The following is a 6,000-nucleotide window of genomic DNA, read 5'->3' on the forward strand; positions in this document are numbered from 1 at the left end:
ATATTTTAAATCCCTAAAATCAAGGGATAGGCTAATCTCGTCCGTCCGTTTAATCAAGGGATATGCTTCAATTTATATTACTAATATTGCTCTCTTGTGGTGGCATCGTAGGTCTACGGATGAGAAACGTGGTGGGACAATTGGGACTTGGGAGGAGTTTCAAAGAGAGTTGAAGAAGCAATTTTACCCATAGTATCCCGAGAAGGAGGCTCGGGCACAGTTGCGTTGTCTTACACAACAAGGCACTGATCGAGAGTATGTTTGAGCATTTAGCGAATTGATGCTTCAAATCTTTGACTTGAGCTAGAAAGAAGCGTTGTATTGGTTCGAAGATAGGTTAAAGCCGTAGGCAAAACATGAGTTGCGTAGGCAAGGAATCACCAAACTTACTATAGCCATGGCTGAAGCAGAGTCCTTTGTTGAGCTTGGTCCAACGAAATACAATTTTGAGTCATCTAAGTCCAATGGAAAAGGCAATGGTGAGAGAAACCATGAGAAAGATAAAGAGGGATATAGTGTAACACCCCTAACCCGTATCCATTGTCGGAATAGGGTTACGGTGTAACACCCCTAACCTTTATACATCGCCAAAACAGGGTTACGGAGCATTACCAGAGTTTACAGATCAATAAACAGATATTTCATATAATATAACATTCATGTTAGAAACCAATTGAAATCAAACATATTGTCCCTCATACGAGCCCTTAAGGCCCAAAATACATGTTAGAAACAAGTCGGGACTAAATCAGGTACTCAGTGAATATTTTAGAAATATTTAAAAATTTCAACACTGCAGGGGTCACACGACCGTGTGACTCACACGGTCAAGAGCCACGCCCGTGTGGGCATTAGGAATAGGGACACACAGCCGTGTCTCAAGCCCGTGTCCACAATCGTGTAACTCTCTGACTTGGGTCACACGGCCAAGTCACACGCTCGTGTGCTAGGCCGTGTGAGCATACTGACTTGCATTTTTAAAAGATACAGGGGACACGCGACCGTGTCATCTGGCAATGTGACACACACGGCTGAGACACACGCCCGTGTCTCTACCTGTGTGGACAAAAATAGGTCATTTTCTAAGTCACATTTCTCACCCAATTTGACACCAACCTAGTCTCAACAAATTGCACATCAACAAGCCATAACGAAGGCCTTCAACACAAGCTAAAATTATGTCTTAAACATGTATTATCACCACATACAACCAATATGCCCTTAGGCACCTCACATGAAAACTTAAAAACATGTCAACCAAGTTACCAAAGTTCATTTTAACTCAATTATATACATAAATATATCATTTATACTAACATCACACTCATACCTTAATTTGATATCAATGTGTATGTTGGTTATATAAACAAAATATTATTCATAATATTTACATAAGCTAAATTTTGACCAAAATCGAACAAAATCCTATACATACCATATAAATTGTATTTAATGTTTCAAAACTATCGATATAAGTTTGGATAGTGTGACTTGAGTCTTGATCTGATCGTCCAACTTTCTGAAAATCTACAAAGACATTAAACAACACATATATGCTTAATGAATCTTAGTAAGTTCGATAGGTTAAACATAAATCTTACCGAACCTACTATAACAAGTCAAATAAATAAAATCATTCATGTCATCTCCTTGTCGTTCACAACTTCAATTGATAAATACCTCCGTATTCAAATCAATACAAAAATACATAATATGTCTTTCAAATTTATTAAATAAATCACTTTACCTAAATTTTTCATTCGAAGAACGACTTACGGATAAGAGTACATCGTCAATAGAAGCTCATAAGAGGTGGTCCTCTTGAATACACCAATAGAAGCTCATAAGAGTGAATGAAGCTCGTAAGAGTGAATAGAAAGCAAAACGCGAGAGTTCGCAACAAATGTTGAACCTGGTTTACTTGGGAAAAATGTTGTTGTCTACTTCCAATACCATCATACACCAAAATACTGAATGTACTCAAATCCGCGTTCCATTCAAACCTGAATATCCAATTTAATATTATAATTCCAATAATGACTCATTTCCAACAATAGAATAAATGCATAATATCATTCATCAAATTTATACAAATATAAATTTTAACTGTATGAACTTACGGATTGAATTGTAGAAGTTTAGGGACTATTCATTATTTTTCTTTTTCACGAATATCTACAAGATCCATTTTGTATCGTGTCAACATTAGTATTATCTCCATTATCCTTAACATTAGAAGCATGTGACTCCTCATCCTCATAATCTTTGGCCTCTATCCAAGCCAAAGTTTGGCTATGAGATTCGAAAACGGCTTCATTGTGAAGAACACATGAGTTTGTCTTGTCAACCTTTCTATCTAAATAGTCCAAGTTTCTCTAATTTATTGTGATTAGATTTCACAAAATCTTTGAGTTGCATCATCTCTCTTGTGAACTTGCCCATCATACCAACAAGATTTTCAAGGGTAAGGACCAGTTTATTACTTGCATCCTCTTGACTACGTGTACATGTCATGGGCCAAAGTGCAAAGCCCGTGACCATGACACAAGATGCGCCCCATGGAGGTCTGTCAATTAGATGGGGATCATTTAGCCCACAAGAACTGGCCCGATTCTAAGAACTGTTGGAGAAGCCTAAGTGACCCAATGATGAAGATATGGCAATATAGGGCATCCTGGTAATGATGGGAACTAATATTAGAATATTGATAGGAATCATATCTTTTAAATGTTAGATTAGATTTGATATTTTGTAATATTTTAAATCCCTAAAATCAAGGGATAGGCTAATCTCGTCCGTCCGCTTAATCAAGGGATATGCTTCAATTTATATTACTAATATTGCTCTCTTGTGGTGGCATCGTAGGTCTACGGATGAGAAACGTGGTGGGACAATTGGGACTTGGGAGGAGTTTCAAAGAGAGTTGAAGAAGCAATTTTACCCATAGTATCCGAGAAGGAGGCTCGAGCACGTATGTTGTCTTACACAACAAGGCACCGATCGAGAGTATGTTTGAGCATTTAGCGAATTGATGCTTCAAATCTTTGACTTGAGCTAGAAAGAAGCGTTGTATTGGTTCAAGATAGGTTAAAGCCGTAGGCAAAACATGAGTTGCGTAGGCAAGGAATCACCAAACTTACTATAGCCATGGCTGAAGCAGAGTCCTTTGTTGAGCTTGGTCCAACGAAATACAATTTTGAGTCATCTAAGTCCAATGGAAAAGGCAATGGTGAGAGAAACCATGAGAAAGATAAAGAGGGATATAGTGTAACACCCCTAACCCGTATCCATTGTCGGAATAGGGTTACGGTGTAACACCCCTAACCTTTATACATCGCCAAAACAGGGTTACGGAGCATTACCAGAGTTTACAGATCAATAAACAGATATTTCATATAATATAACATTCATGTTAGAAACCAATTGAAATCAAACATATTGTCCCTCATACGAGCCCTTAAGGCCCAAAATACATGTTAGAAACAAGTCGGGACTAAATCAGTACTCAGGAATATTTTAGAAATATTTAAAAATTTCAACATCTGAGGGTCACACGAGTGTGACTCACACATCAAGAGCCACGCCTGTGGGCATTAGGAATAGGGACACACACAGTGTCTCAAGCCCGTGTCCACAATCGTGTAACTCTCGACTTGGGTCACACGGCCAAGTCACACGCTCGTGCTAGGCCGTGTGAGCATCTGACTTGCATTTTAAAGATACAGGGACACGCGACGTGTCATCTGGCAATGTGACACACACGGCTGAGACACACGCCCGTGTCTCTACCTGTGTGGACAAAAATAGGTCATTTTCTAAGTCACATTTCTCACCCAATTTGACACCAACCTAGTCTCAACAAATTGCACATCAACAAGCCATAACGAAGGCCTTCAACACAAGCTAAAATTATGTCTTAAACATGTATTATCACCACATACAACCAATATGCCCTTAGGCACCTCACATGAAAACTTAAAAACATGTCAACCAAGTTACCAAAGTTCATTTTAACTCAATTATATACATAAATATATCATTTATACTAACATCACACTCATACCTTAATTTGATATCAATGTGTATGTTGGTTATATAAACAAAATATTATTCATAATATTTACATAAGCTAAATTTTGACCAAAATCGAACAAAATCCTATACATACCATATAAATTGTATTTAATGTTTCAAAAACTATCGATATAAGCTGGATAGTGTGACTTGAGTGCTGATCTGATCGTCCAACTTTCTGAAAATCTACAAAGACATTAAACAACACATATATGCTTAATGAATCTTAGTAAGTTCGATAGGTTAAACATAAATCTTACCGAACCTACTATAACAAGTCAAATAAATAAAATCATTCATGTCATCTCCTTGTCGTTCACAACTTCAATTGATAAATACCTCCGTATTCAAATCAATACAAAAATACATAATATGTCTTTCAAATTTATTAAATAAATCACTTTACCTAAATTTTTCATTCGAAGAACGACTTACGGATAAGAGTACATCGTCAATAGAAGCTCATAAGAGGTGGTCCTCTTGAATACACCAACAGAAGCTCATAAGAGCTGAACAGAAGCTCGTAAGAGCTGAATAGAAAGCAAAACGCGAGAGTTCGCAACAAATGCTGAACCCTGGTTTACTTGGGAAAAATGTTGTTGTCTACTTCCAATACCATCATACACCAAAATACGAATGTACTCAAATCCCGCGTTCCATTCAAACTGAATATCCAATTTAATATTATAATTCCAATAATGACTCATTTCCAACAATAGAATAAATGCATAATATCATTCATCAAATTTATACAAATATAAATTTTAACTGTATGAACTTACCGGATTGAATTGTAGAAGTTTAGGGACTATTCATTATTTTTCTTTTTCACGAATATCTACAAGATCTTTATCTAGAATATAAAATTACTCACTTATTAGCATATATTTCATTTCCAATTCGATTTACAATTAATACCCTTTTATTTTTCAAATTTACACAATTATCCCAACTTTTACAATTTTTCAATTTAATCCCTTAATTAGTTAATCTATCAATTTAAATAATTTTTCAATCAATAATTTATCCATATATTCTAGGCCTTCATACAGCCCCTAATAAACCCAAAATTCACTATCAAACCCTAATATTTTAACCTTTTTCACAATTTAATCCTAAAATCAATATTTAACAAAAATCACTTTATAAAATCATCATACAACATAAACAAAGCTCTAAATCCATGTTCTTCATAAAAACATCTAAAATTTATCAATGAAAACTTCCAAAATTTTAATAAAATAAAAAGGATAGTTTAGTTGGACTTAATTGTAATAATCTTAAAAACATAAAAATTACAAGAAACTAATAAGAATTGAACTCACATGAAGCAAAAGTATGAAAAACCAGCTTAAGCTCTCTCTTATGGCTGTTTTTGGCTAAAAATTGGAGAAGAAATGTCTAGAAAACCTGTAAATTCAATTTGTTTTATTTTTAATTTCATCAAAATTACCATTTTGCCATTGAATCATTTTATTTTATTATTTTTCCTTCATATGCTGCCTCACCTTTTAATTTTGGTTTATTTATTTCTTAAGTCCTCCATCACTTATTAATCAAGCCATTTAATCACTTAAATATTATAATTAGCAAATTTTGCACCTTTTTCAATTTAGTCTTTTTTAATTAATTAGCTATTGAAACGTTAAAATTTTTCAACGAAACTTTAGTACCACCTCAATGGCACTCCGTAAATATTTATAAAAATATTTATGACTCGGGTTATAGAAATGAGGTCTCGATACCTCACTTTTAAAAACCACTTGACCTAATAAATCATTATAAAACACAAATTACCAATTCAAAACCTCTTTTTAAAACCATATTTAACTCATAAATATTAAATAATTACAAACTTGTTGGATTTGGTGGCCTCGAACCACTGTTTCTGACACCACTGAAAAATTAAGCTGTTACACATAGCGA

The sequence above is a fragment of the Gossypium raimondii genome, chromosome 3, assembly GCF_025698545.1.
Source record: "Gossypium raimondii isolate GPD5lz chromosome 3, ASM2569854v1, whole genome shotgun sequence".
In the NCBI taxonomy this organism is placed as follows: domain Eukaryota; kingdom Viridiplantae; phylum Streptophyta; class Magnoliopsida; order Malvales; family Malvaceae; genus Gossypium; species Gossypium raimondii.